Genomic DNA, 13861 nt, shown 5'->3' on the forward strand with positions numbered 1-13861 from the left:
TCTCTGCCTGAATGGAGAGAAAGAAAAACACTGTGAGCTTCAGACCATCCTGAGGCTTGAGTGCACACAGCATTTCTTCACTTCTTGACATTAGAACAGCAGATGGGAAAGACTGTTCAAGTCAAAGGAACGCAGAAGAAGAACAGGACAGCTGACTCATGCTAAAGTCGGTCTTGCAGGATATTCCCTCTGAAGGTCCTGGGCTTGGCAATGAAGTGATTTTGCCCCAAGCACAGAATCAAGCTGCTGGGGAGGAAGCTCACTGCCCCTCAGTGCGTGGCTGGTGCTGCCATTTTCTCCTCCTGCCTTAAATCAAGCCTCAGTGGGGAACAGACGCTCACTCAGAATTCTCTCCACCAAGGACACTGTATAAACCACCTATGACACATAGAGTCAGATTCTCCTACCTTACTGAAATTCAAAAGGAGAAAGTTAAGAAACATTTTCTCCAAGCAAACCAGGTGGACTGACCTTCCGCTGTGGTGGCTTCTCGTCATCTGAGGATTCGTATGAGAACGGTTCCACCAGGGTATATTCTGCGGGAAGTAGGAGGACACAGAGTGACCGTCAGCAGGTGCAGGGGAGGAGCAGGGAAGAGACATTTTCTAACCCCAGGTCACCTCATCAACGTGAAATAATCCATCACAAAGTGGGTACAACTTAGGGCCGGCTGTGTGTCCCGGCAGCCTCCTCAGGGCTCCTGCCTCCTCATCTGACCTGAGCTCACTTGCCCTCCCTTCCTGAGTCCTTCCAAGCTCATTTCCTCCCTAGAATCCACGTCTGGTGCTTCTGTGTGCATCAGTCATTCTGCGATATGTTTTACTTGGTAAAAAGCAACCTTTCTTCTGAGACATCACATTCTAGCCAAAATATATGGAATATTCACTAATCTTTGGTGCTAAGGACAATACATTTTTGAAAATACCTAGTTATCCTGTTTTTTAAACATAGCTTCTGTGTAGCAAGTGCTGTCTGTCTTTGCACCCCACCTTCTCGATGCAATGTCTGCGAGTGTCAGGAGTTTGTTGCTGCTCACACGCACACTGGCTCTGACCCTGGAACAGCCCGTCATGGGGACAGCAGGTGGGCGCTGACCCTCTCCATCCCAGATGTGCTGGAGGTTCCCACAGAGAAGGTGGGTGGGAGCCCAACACCCAAGTGGTTCCTTGAGATCATAGTCAGCTCTGTGTTTGACTGTGTTTACTATAAACTAGAGCATTTTTCCACTTATTCCTTTTTTCCCTTTGGCAAATGGTCCCTGTTACCCAAACTGGAGTGGTGTGACCCGATCTCTGCTCACTGGAAACTGCACCTCCAGGGATCAAGTGATCTTCCCCACTCTGTCATCCAGGTAGCTGGCACAACAGGTGAGCCACCACACCCAGGTACTTTTTGTATTTTTAGTCGATATGAACTTTCACCACGTTGCCTAAGCTAATCTCAAACTCTTGGACTCAAGCAAACCACTCACCTTGGCCTCTCAAAGTGCTAGGATTACAGGCATGAGCCACGTACCCGGCCCGCCTGAGCATGTCAAATGCTGGTGAAAATCTGATTATTAAACACAATAGAGTATGTCCCTGATTATTTCTCTGCTTTAGACCACGAGCTGAGAAATGATGCCACCACTACCGCCAACCACCCGTCAGCTCGCTTCTCTGTGTTTCACATTAATAAATACACATAGAAAACTCCAGTGTAAAATGTACCTACCGATACTCTGAGTCAGGCAGCCCTTAAGACCTCCCTAAAATGACAGACAGTGTTTGGGACCTGTCAAGACTCTTATCCTTCCACATGCACAAACAGATGCCATAGCTGCCTGGCATAATGACGAGTTATACCAGGGCCGCCTGGTGAATGCACAATAGCAACCCACTGCATCAACCCCCCTCCCGTTCCTGAGTTCACATCTGACTCTTCCATTTAGGAGATTGAGAGCCTGGGAAATCCATCTCTGCACCATCTCTATGTGAGGAGTAAGGATATAACATTTACCTTCAGGTACAGCTGAGGTGGAGGATGAATGGGTTAATTTATGTGAAATGTGCAGTAGCGATCCAATGTTTTAGAAAGTTTTTTTGAATTTTCTGGGTAAATGCACATACACTCCCAAAGACATTCCCAATCATTCCACATAGCTGTCTCCTCCATACCTCATTGTCCTGATGCACACCACCCTATTCCATCTACCTGGCAATTCTGACTCCAGGGACTCAAGGTGATGGTCACGGTTCTTTACTGGATGGACTGAGGGTTTTTTAAACCAAACTGCCCCTATCTGCTTTCTGTCAGAAAGCTCAAACCAAAGCGGCCCTCCAGGAAGAGCAGGAAAGTGCCACTTATTGCCACACTGAAGATCTTTCCCTAGCCATACAGCGCTTCCAGAATACACACCTTTTTCCTTGGTGGGTTCCTCTGCCTGCATGGAGAGAAAGAAAAACACCGTGAGCTTCAGATCATCCTGAGGCTTGAGTATACACAGGATTTCTTCACTTGTTGACATTAGAAGAGCAAATGGGAAAGAGTGTTCAAGTCAAAGGAACACAGAACAGGACAGCTGACTCATGCTAAAGTCGGTCTTGCAGGATATTCCCTCTGAAGGTCCTGGGCTTGGCAATAAAGTGATTTTGCCCCAAGCACAGAATCAAGCTGCTGGGGAGGAAGCTCACTGCCCCTCAGTGTGTGGCTGGTGCTGCCATTTTCTCCTTCTGCCTTAAATCAAGCCTCAGTGGGGAACAGACGCTCACTCAGAATTCTCCCCACCAAGGACACTGGATAAACCACCTATGATACATACAGTCAGATTCTCCTACCTTACTGAAATTCAAAAGGAGAAAGTTAAGAAACATTTTCTCCAAGCAAACCAGGTGGACTGACCTTCCGCTGTGGTGGCTTCTCGTCATCTGAGGATTCGTATGAGAACGGTTCCACCAGGGTATATTCTGTGGGAAGTAGGAGGACACAGAGTGACCGTCAGCAGGTGCAGGGGAGGAGCAGGGAAGAGACATTTTCTAGCCCCAGGTCACCTCATCAACGTGAAATAATCCATCACAAAGTGGGTACAACTTAGGGCCGGCTGTGTGTCCCGGCAGCCTCCTCAGGGCTCCTGCCTCCTCATCTGACCTGAGCTCACTTGCCCTCCCTTCCTGAGTCCTTCCAAGCTCATTTCCTCCCTAGAATCCACGTCTGGTGCTTCTGTGTGCATCAGTCATTCTGCGATATGTTTTACTTGGTAAAAAGCAACCTTTCTTCTGAGACATCACATTCTAGCCAAAATATATGGAATATTCACTAATCTTTGGTGCTAAGGACAATACATTTTTGAAAATACCTAGTTATCCTGTTTTTTAAACATAGCTTCTGTGTAGCAAGTGCTGTCTGTCTTTGCACCCCACCTTCTCGATGCAATGTCTGCGAGTGTCAGGAGTTTGTTGCTGCTCACACGCACACTGGCTCTGACCCTGGAACAGCCCGTCATGGGGACAGCAGGTGGGCGCTGACCCTCTCCATCCCAGATGTGCTGGAGGTTCCCACAGAGAAGGTGGGTGGGAGCCCAACACCCAAGTGGTTCCTTGAGATCATAGTCAGCTCTGTGTTTGACTGTGTTTACTATAAACTAGAGCATTTTTCCACTTATTCCTTTTTTCCCTTTGGCAAATGGTCCCTGTTACCCAAACTGGAGTGGTGTGACCCGATCTCTGCTCACTGGAAACTGCACCTCCAGGGATCAAGTGATCTTCCCCACTCTGTCATCCAGGTAGCTGGCACAACAGGTAAGCCACCACACCCAGGTACTTTTTGTATTTTTAGTCGATATGAACTTTCACCACGTTGCCTAAGCTAATCTCAAACTCTTGGACTCAAGCAAACCACTCACCTTGGCCTCTCAAAGTGCTAGGATTACAGGCATGAGCCACGTACCCGGCCCGCCTGAGCATGTCAAATGCTGGTGAAAATCTGATTATTAAACACAATAGAGTATGTCCCTGATTATTTCTCTGCTTTAGACCACGAGCTGAGAAATGATGCCACCACTACCGCCAACCACCCGTCAGCTCGCTTCTCTGTGTTTCACATTAATAAATACACATAGAAAACTCCAGTGTAAAATGTACCTACCGATACTCTGAGTCAGGCAGCCCTTAAGACCTCCCTAAAATGACAGACAGTGTTTGGGACCTGTCAAGACTCTTATCCTTCCACATGCACAAACAGATGCCATAGCTGCCTGGCATAATGACGAGTTATACCAGGGCCGCCTGGTGAATGCACAATAGCAACCCACTGCATCAACCCCCCTCCCGTTCCTGAGTTCACATCTGACTCTTCCATTTAGGAGATTGAGAGCCTGGGAAATCCATCTCTGCACCATCTCTATGTGAGGAGTAAGGATATAACATTTACCTTCAGGTACAGCTGAGGTGGAGGATGAATGGGTTAATTTATGTGAAATGTGCAGTAGCGATCCAATGTTTTAGAAAGTTTTTTTGAATTTTCTGGGTAAACGCACATACACTCCCAAAGACATTCCCAATCATTCCACATAGCTGTCTCCTCCATACCTCATCGTCCTGATGCACACCACCCTATTCCATCTACCTGGCAATTCTGACTCCAGGGACTCAAGGTGATGGTCACGGTTCTTTACTGGATGGACTGAGGGTTTTTTAAACCAAACTGCCCCTATCTGCTTTCTGTCAGAAAGCTCAAACCAAAGCGGCCCTCCAGGAAGAGCAGGAAAGTGCCACCTATTGCCACACTGAAGATCTTTCCCTAGCCATACAGCGCTTCCAGAATACACACCTTTTTCCTTGGTGGGTTCCTCTGCCTGCATGGAGAGAAAGAAAAACACCGTGAGCTTCAGATCATCCTGAGGCTTGAGTATACACAGGATTTCTTCACTTGTTGACATTAGAAGAGCAAATGGGAAAGAGTGTTCAAGTCAAAGGAACACAGAACAGGACAGCTGACTCATGCTAAAGTCGGTCTTGCAGGATATTCCCTCTGAAGGTCCTGGGCTTGGCAATAAAGTGATTTTGCCCCAAGCACAGAATCAAGCTGCTGGGGAGGAAGCTCACTGCCCCTCAGTGTGTGGCTGGTGCTGCCATTTTCTCCTTCTGCCTTAAATCAAGCCTCAGTGGGGAACAGACGCTCACTCAGAATTCTCCCCACCAAGGACACTGTATGAATCACCCATGATACATGGGGTCAGATTCTCCTACCTTACTGAAATTCAAAAGGAGAAAGTTAAGAAAGCTTTTCTCCAAGCAAACCAGGTGGACTGACCTTCTGTTGTGGTGGCTTCTCATCATCTGAGGGTTGGTAGGAGAACGGTTCCACCAGGGTATATTCTGTGGGAAGTAGGAGGACACAGAGTGACTGTCAGCAGGTGCAGGGGAGGAGCAGGGAAGAGAGGTTTTCTAGCCCCAGGTCACCTCATCAACGTGAAATAGCCCATCTCAAAAAGGGCACCCCACCCAGGGCCGGCTGTGTGTCCCGGCAGCCTCCTCAGGGCTCCTGCCTCCTCATCTGACCTGAGCTCACTTGCCCTCCCTTCCTGAGTCCTTCCAAGCTCATTTCCTCCCTAGAATCCATGTCTGGTGCTTCTGTGTGTATCAGTCATTCTGCGATATGTTATACCTGCTAAAAGGCAACCTTTCTTCTGAGACATCTCATTCTAGCCAAAATATATGATATATTCACCAATCTTTTGTGTTGAAGACAATAAAGCTTTGAAAATACTTAGTTATCCTCTCCTTTAAAGCTAGCCCTTATTTATCAAGCGCTATCTCTCCATACATTCGACCTTCTCAACGCAATGTCTGCGTGTGCCGGGAGTCCTTGCTGCTCACACACACACTGGCTCTGACACTGGTACAGCCCGTCATGGGGGCAGCAGGCGGGCGCTGACCCTCTTCTTCCCAGCTGTACCCGAGGTTCCCGCAGGGAAGGTGGGGGGGAGGCCCACACCCAAGTTGTTCCTTGAGATCATAGTCAGCGCTGTGTTTGACTGTGTTTACTACTCAACTAAAGCATTTTTCCACTTATTCCTTTTTTTATTATTATTTGGCAGATGGCCTGTGTTACCCAAGCTGGAGTGGTGTGACATGATCTCTGCTCACTGGAACCTGCACCTCCAGGATCAAGTGATCTTCCCCACTCTGCCATCCAGGTAGCTGGCACAACAGGTGTGCTACCACATTCAGGTAACGTTTTGTTTTTTTAGTCAATACAGACTTTCACCACGTTGCCTAGGCTGATCTCCAGCTTCTGGACTCAAGCAAGGCACTGGCCTCGGCCTCTCAAAGTGCTAGGATTAGAGGCATGAGCCATGCACCCGGCCCACCTCAGCATGTCGAATGCTTGTGAAAATCGGGTTATTAAACACAATAGAGTATGTGCCTGATTATTTCTCTGCTTTAGACCATGAGCTGAGAAATGATGCCACCACTACCACCAACCACCCATGAGCTCGCTTCTCCGTTTCCCATTAATAAATGCACATAGAAAAGTCCAGAGTAAAACGAACCTCCTCATACTCTGCGTCAAGCAGCCCTTAAGACCTCTCTAAAGTGACAGACAGTGTTTGGGAGACTCTTATCCTTCCACATGCACAAACAGATGCCAGAACTCCCTGGCATAATGACGAGTTATACCAAGGCCGCCTGGTGAATGCACAATAGTAACCCGCTGCATCAATCTTCCTCCCGTTCCTGAGTTCACATTGGCCTCCTCCGTTTGGGAGATTGAGAGCCTGGGAAATCCATATCTGCACTATTTCTATGTGAGGAGTGAGAATATACCATTTACCTTCAGGTTCAGCTGTGGTGGAGGATGAATGGGTTAATTTATGTGAAATGTGCAGTAGCGATTCAATGTTTTAGAAAGTTTTCTGAATTTTCTGGGTAAATGCACAAACACTCCCAAAGACATTCCCAATCACTCCGCACGGCCGTCTCCTCCACACCTCATCGCCGTCATGCACACCACCCTATTCCACCTACATGGAAATGCTGCCTCCAGGGACTCCAGGGGATGGTCACGGTCCTTTACTGGATAAATTGAGTGTTTTTTAAACCAAACTGCCCCTATTTCCTTTCTGTGAGGAAGCTCAAACCAAAGCGGCTGTCCAGCAAGAGCAGGAAAGTAAGTGGCACCTGTTGCCACACTGAGGATCTTTCCTTAGCCAAGGAGCACTTCCAGAATACACACCTTTTTCCTTGGTGGGTTCCTCTGCCTGCATGGAGAGAAAGAAAAACACTGTGAGCTTCAGACCATCCTGAGGCTTGAGTGTACAGGGCTTTACTTCGCTTGTTGACATTAGAAAACCAGATGGGAAAGAGAGTTCAAGTCAAAGGAACACAGAACAGGACAGCTGACTCATGCTAAAGTCGGTCTTGCAGGATATTCCCTCTGAAGGTCCTGGGGCTTGGCAATGAAGTGATTTTGCCCCAAGCACAGAATCAAGCTGCTGGGGAGGAAGCTCACTGCCCCTCAGTGCGTGGCTGGTGCTGCCATTTTCTCCTCCTGCCTTAAATCAAGCCTCAGTGGGCAACAGACGCTCACTCAGAATTCTCCCCACCAAGGACAATGCATAAACCACCTATAACACAGAGGGTCAGATTCTCCTACTTTACTGAAATTCAAAAAGATTAAGAAAGCTTTTCTCCAAGCAAACCAGGTGGACTGACCTTCTGCTGTGGTGGCTTCTCATCATCTGTGGATTGGCACGAGAACGGTTCCACCAGGGTACATTCTGTGGGAAGTAGGAGGACACAGAGTGACCGTCAGCAGGTGCAGGGGAGGAGCAGGGAAGAGAGGTTTTCTAGCCCCATGTCACCTCATCAACGTGAAATAGCCCATCTCAGACAGGGCACCGCACCCAGGGCCGGCTGTGTGTCCCGGCAGCCTCCTCAGGGCTCCTGCCTCCTCATCTGACCTGAGCTCACTCGCCCTCCCTTCCTGAGTCCTTCCAAGCTCATTTCCTCTCTAGAATCCACATCTGGTGCTTCTGTGTGCATCAGTCATTCTGCGATATGTTTTACTTGGTAAAAAGCAAACTTTACTCTGAGACATCACATTCTAGCCAAAATATACGGAATATTCACTAATCTTTGGTGTTGAAGACAATAAAGCTTTGAAAATACTTAGTCATCCTCTCCTTTAAACCCAGCCCTATTTAGCAAGTGCTGTCTGTCCTTGCACTCGACCTTCTCAACACAATGTCTGCGTGTGTTGGGAGTCCTTGCTGCTCACACTGACACTGGCTCTGACCCTGGAACAGCCCGTCATGGGGACAGCAGGCGGGCGCTGACCCTCTCCATCCCAGATGTGCGGGAGGTTCCCACAGGGAAGGTGGGTGGGAGCCCAACACCCAAGTGGTTCCTTGAGATCATAGTCAGCGCTGTGTTTGACTGTGTTTACTACTAAACTAAAGCATTTTTCCTCTTATTCCTTTCTTTTTCTTTTGGCAGTTGGTTTCTGTTACCCAAACTGGAGAGGTGTGATATGATCTCTGCTGAGTGGAACCCGCACCTACCACGATCAAGTGTTCTTCCCTACTGTGCCATCCAGGTAGCTGGCACAACAGGTGAGCCACCACACCCAGGTAACGTTTTGTATTTTTAGTCGATATGAACTTTCACCACGTTGCCTAGGCTGATCTCCAACTCCTGGACTCAAGCAATCCACTCACCTTGGCCTCTCAAAGTGCTAGGATTAGGGGCATGAGCCACGCACCCGGCCCGCCTGAGCATGTGAAATGCTTGTAAAAATCCGGTTATTAAACATAATAGAGTATGTCCCTGATTATTTCTCTGCTTTAGACCACAAGCTGAGAAATGAGGCCACCACTACCGCCAACCACCCGTGAGCTCGCTTCTGTGTTTCACATTAATAAATACACATAGAAAACTCCAGTGTAAAATGAACCTCCTCATAGTCTGCGTCAGGCAGCCCTTGAGACCCCTAAAATGACAGACAGTGTTTGGGACCTCTCAAGACTCTTATCCTTCCACATGCACAAACAGATGCCAGAACTGCCTGGCATAATGACGAGTTATACCAGGGCCACCTGGTGAATGCACAATAGTAACCCACTGCATCAGTCCTCCTCCCGTTCCTGAGTTCACATTTCCCTCTTCCGTTTAGGAGATTGAGAGCCTGGGAAATCCATCTCTGCACCATCTCTATGTGAGGAGTGAGGATATAACATTCACCTTCAGGTACAGCTGAGGTGGAGGATGAATGGGTTAATTTATGTGAAATGTGCAGTAGTGATTCAATGTTTTAGAAAGTTTTTCTGAATTTTCTGGGTAAATGCACATACACTCCCAAGGACATTCCCAATCACTCCGCACGGCCATCTCCTCCATACCTCATGGCCCTCATGCACACCGCCCTATTCCATCTACATTGCAATGCTGCCTCCAGGGACTCAGGGGGATGGTCACGGTTCTTTACCAGATGGAATGAGTGTTTTTAAACCTAACTGCCCCTATCTGCTTTCTGTCAGGAAGCTCAAACCAAAGCGGTTCTCCAGCAAAAGCAGGAGAGTAAGAGCCACCTGTTGCCACACTGAAGATCTGTCCTTATTGAAGGAGCGCTTCCAGAATACACACCTTTTTCCTTGGTGGGTTCCTCTGCCTGCATGGAGAGAAAGAAAAACACTTTGAGCTTCAGACCATCCTGAGGCTTGAGTGTACAGGGCTTTTCTTCACTTGTTGACATTAGAAGACCAGATGGGAAAGAGTGTTCAAGTCAAAGGAACGCAGAAGAAGAACAGGACAGCTGACTCATTCTAAAGTCGGTCTTGCAGGATATTCCCTCTGAAGATCCTGGGGCTTGGCAATGAAGTGACTTTGCCCCAAGCACAGAATCAAGCTGCTGGGGAGGAAGCTCACTGCCCCTCAGTGCGTGGCCGGTGCTGCCATTTTCTCCTCCTGCCTTAAATCAAACCTCAGTGGGGAACAGATGCTCACTCAGAATTCTCCCCATGAAGGACACTGTATAAACCACCCATCATACATAGGCTCAGATTCTCCTACCTTACTGACATTCAAAAGGATAAAGTTAAGAAAGTTTTTCTCTAGCCAAACCAGGTGGACTGACCTTCCGCTGTTGTGGTTTCTCATCATCTGAGATTTGGTACAAGTAGGCTTCCTTTGGGGCGTGTTCTGTTGGAAGTAGGAGGACACAGAGTGACCGTCAGCAGGTGCAGGGAAGGAGCAGGGAAGAGAGGTTTTCTAGCCCCAGGTCACTTCATCAACGTGAAATAGCCCATCTCAAACAGGGCACACCTGCCGGGGCGGCAGCCTCTTCAGGGCTCCTGCCTCCTCATCTGACCTGAGCTCAGCTGCCCTGCCTTCCTGAGTCCTTCTAAGCTTATTTCCTCCCTACAATACACCTCTGGTCCTCCTGTGAATATCTTCTCTTTCAGAGGTTTTCTACAAAATAGCAAGCAGCCTTTTTTTTAAAAAGAAGACTGAATTCTTATCCAAATATTCTATTCATTCACTAACCATTTTTAAGGCTATACTCTGTTTTTGTATGCACACACACATGCTCAAACTTCCTGGCGTGGTCAGAACTTCCAGCACTGCTGTCTGATTAATGCAGTTTCAGCCCATCTTTCCACTCTGCACCACCCATTCTTGAGATCACTTTGCCTTTTTCATTCAGGAAACTGACAGCCTGGATAATTCATCTCCCAACCCTCTCCAATCTCAGGGCTCAGCATATTAAACTCCCCTCCGCGTATAGCTGTGGCTAAGTATGAGTGTTGACTGATGTGATGTGTCCAGTGAGGATGGACTTTTGTTTCTACAACACTGATTCTAATATTTTGCTTTGAACAGGGTATCCTCCTTTTTAGAGAAATTCACACACACTCCCACAGACATTCCCCATCACTCCGCACGGACTCTCTCCTCCATGCCTCCCCACCCTGATGCACCCCTGTTCCTATTTCAGTGACATCGCTGCTTCTGGGAACTAGAGTGGAAGGCCACAGGTGTTGACTAAACTTTTCATTTTTCTTACACCAAATTGTCCAAACCTCATTTCCAGCAGGAAGCTCACACTAGGTGGCTCTCCAGCAAAAGAAGGGAGAAAAGTGTCACCTTTCTGGACAGGAAGATGTTTCCTTAGCGAAGGGGTGACCCCAGAGTACGTACCCCATGGCCCAAGTGGCGAGTCCCTCTGCAGAGAGAAAGGAAAACAGTGTGAGTGTCACACCATCCTGTGTCCTGTGTGCACAGGCCTTTCATTTGCATGATGGCATTAAAAACCTAGACAGGAAATAGTGCTTGAGGCCATGGCCCGAAAATAAAGCCTAAAGGACACTTGCGGAAAGGCACAGAGTTTTGGGAAGATTTTCAAAATGATTTTGGTTGCAGAGTCACCATGATTTTCAAGAAGAATGCATTTCCCAAGAAGAACATGTGCTGCCATGCAGTTTGTCAGTAAAGCTGGCATCTACGGGTGCCATCTTCAATCAGTTCTTAGTTGGTAATGGACTCTTACATTTGCCCACCAAGAAATTCTGCAATTCATCTATAAATTCCATGGTGAGATTTGCATATCATAATTCAAATGAAGTGGAAAGAAACCAAGAGAAATAAAATTCCCATCTCAGAAAAAGAATAAAGACTTTACCCCGCGAAGAGAGAGAACAATTTCCTGGGTCCTTTCGCTAGATTCTGACATCAGGTTAATTCTGAAATCTAGGAAACACAGAGTCACTGTCAGCCGTGGGAGCTGCTGAAGGCCCTCTGGCAGCCCTGGGTGCTGAGGACACAGGGCTGGCATGTGCAGAGGAGGTGGAGTAAGAGCAGGGGCTGAGCTGCTGCTGGGCCACCCTCCTTGGTGGTGAAGGAAGGCAAAGGACACCATCAGGAGAGCCCTGGGGGACAGAGCCTCGGGTCTCTGGCTAAGCCACCGTCATCACTGTGAAGTAGGCAGTGTTCACCTAGACAGCACACAGGTGCACGGCGTGACTCCAGGACAGGGTCTGCTCACAGACAGAGGCCTGGTAAATATCCTCTTTTTTGTAAAAATGTTACTATGTCACTTAACTTTCCTAAATAAACCTATGCTCCTGCTGCAGTGAACATCCATTTCATTGGACTTTAAACCATGATGGTGAGCTATACACAGTATGGATTATTTTCATCCTTAGTTGCACACTTCAGGAGCAGACGGCACAACAGCAGCAAACACGGAGGGCGCCCACGCACTTCTCCCTGACCCTGCATTGTGGGCAGCAATAGCCGCCATTTTGTGATCTGCTCAGCCATGTTGTGGTTTGCGTAAGTTTCAGTTTAATGTTTCCTGTTGACAAGTTTCAGTTTCTGTTCCCCCCCCCCATAAGTTTCAGTAATGTTTCAGTTTCTGTTTCCCCTCTGATAAGTTTCAGTAAAGTTTCAGCTTCTGTTTCCTGCTGATAAGTTTCAGTTTCCTGAAACTTAGGTAGGCCCTAATTTCCCAACCGCAAGCTACCTTGCCCCGCCTCCCTGCCTGGCCTATTTAAGCTGTGAGCTTAGCAACAATAACCAAGACTTGCTCAGACTCCTGTCTTGTCTCCATTCTTCGCGTCTCCTGTTCCCATCCGTCCCCACTCCCTCCCTTCGAGCTCCTGTTGTTGTCCTGCAGGTCGGGACCCTGCATCAGCATCCACACAGGAACCTGCATTTGTGTGGGACTCGGCAGACTGCGGAGGGTGAGCAGGAAGCCTTTTCACACTCGTGCCATCTCAGTACACGGCTGTGTGCATCAGAACGTCACTGGGGCACCCAAGACGGGCTGCCCGGGGCTGAGCTCTGGGATGAGAAGGAAGAAAAAGGACACAGCCCCTGACCTCACGGGGACCAGCCAGGGCCAGAACCCTTCCACCCAGGAACGGCCGGTCACAGGCTGTGAGACTGACGATTCCAAGCCCATCTCAGAGAAACCAGCAAAGTGATGTCTTATGGGTCAGAAGGGAGACGCGCGAGAGGAATTCCTGGGCTCCGGGGCAGCCCCTCCCGTTGCTGAGCTCCCCTGCCCTGGAACTGGCTCCCCTCCCACCTCTGCTGCAACTAGTGTGACTCAGCTGCCCTGGCCAGGGGCTGTGAGCTTCCTATGGTGAAATGGGATTCTGGGCTAGATCAACCTTGGCCAACAGCATCTACACAAGGACCAGCTGTCAGGAGACTTCCAGAAGCTGGTGAAAAGTAGATGCCGTTCTCTGTCCCAGCCACAGGGAGAGCAGGCCTGGGGATGGTGCTGTGACTGACCTGACCCTGATGTCCACCCCTGCTTATCATATCCCCTCATCTGAGTCAGACATTTTGGGAACTCCCTCCTCTTCTTGGCCTCTCACTAATTTCTGATTGTGTTATTGACATCAACACAGAAAGATGGAGAAGACAAATGAAAAAGCAGCTCCTCTCTCCAGGCTCTTAGAACGTTGGCCGGGCAGTGCCCATGCCAGCCCTGAAGTCCAAGCTCCGCTCCTTCCCCGTCAGAAGGGGCCTGAACGTCCTGGCTGCACCCGGGGCATGACACTGAACTGACTCTCCTGACCTTCCAACCTTGGCTTACCCCCATGGCATGGATGTCCTCACGCCTTCTTCCTGCTCCCCCAGTCATGTTTCTTTTGACGCCCAGGCCAAGGCTATGCCCTCCCTGCTCTCTCATGGAGCACACTGTGCGGCCGACCATGAATTTTTAGAACCCCAATGTTGGTAACACTGATTTGTACCTTTAATCACACACAGTAGAAGGCCACCTAGGTGTCACAGAAAAACTGTACTCTAGAGATTAAAGATGACTAGGGGAATTTGGTTATGAGGACATACTCTCGAGGGGAACAAGGGAC

The 13861-nt window shown here is 48.6% G+C and overlaps 1 long non-coding RNA gene across 1 annotated transcript; it reads right to left on the reverse strand.

Annotated features, from left to right (window-relative positions):
• Positions 1 to 470: 470 nt before the first annotated feature.
• On the reverse strand, positions 471 to 2947 carry LOC141582466 (uncharacterized). Its single transcript, XR_012515319.1, has 3 exons — positions 2881 to 2947; positions 2398 to 2422; positions 471 to 536 (listed from the first exon to the last, which is right to left on the reverse strand). It is a non-coding gene; the product is annotated as an uncharacterized LOC141582466 (long non-coding RNA).
• Positions 2948 to 13861: the final 10914 nt, after the last annotated feature.

This window comes from Saimiri boliviensis, chromosome 20 (assembly GCF_048565385.1).
Source record: "Saimiri boliviensis isolate mSaiBol1 chromosome 20, mSaiBol1.pri, whole genome shotgun sequence".
NCBI lineage: Eukaryota > Metazoa > Chordata > Mammalia > Primates > Cebidae > Saimiri > Saimiri boliviensis.